This window comes from Nannochloropsis gaditana (genome assembly GCF_000240725.1).
Source record: "Nannochloropsis gaditana CCMP526 unplaced genomic scaffold scaffold419, whole genome shotgun sequence".
Lineage (NCBI taxonomy): Eukaryota > Eustigmatophyceae > Eustigmatales > Monodopsidaceae > Microchloropsis > Microchloropsis gaditana.
In genome coordinates, this window is record NW_005803534.1 from 6469 (window position 1) to 6743 (window position 275).

Genomic DNA, 275 nt, shown 5'->3' on the forward strand with positions numbered 1-275 from the left:
GAGGGTGGAGGGGAAGAAAGACATTACGGCCCGCGGTGATAATAAGGAAAGGAAGGTGCGAGACAGGCATGAGGAGGATGGAAGATGTGTTTTTTTCTTGCTCATTCTTTGAAGGCCCTTCACTTGAGTTGCTCCCAAATCGAAACGTGCACCGTCCTCCCCGCCGCCGCCACGTCTTCCCTCCCCATCATCTCCTCCGCCCGGCTCAGAGCCTGCCTCACCCTTCAGCAGACTTCCCTTAAATGACCAGCGTGCTTTACGTGCGCATGATTTCA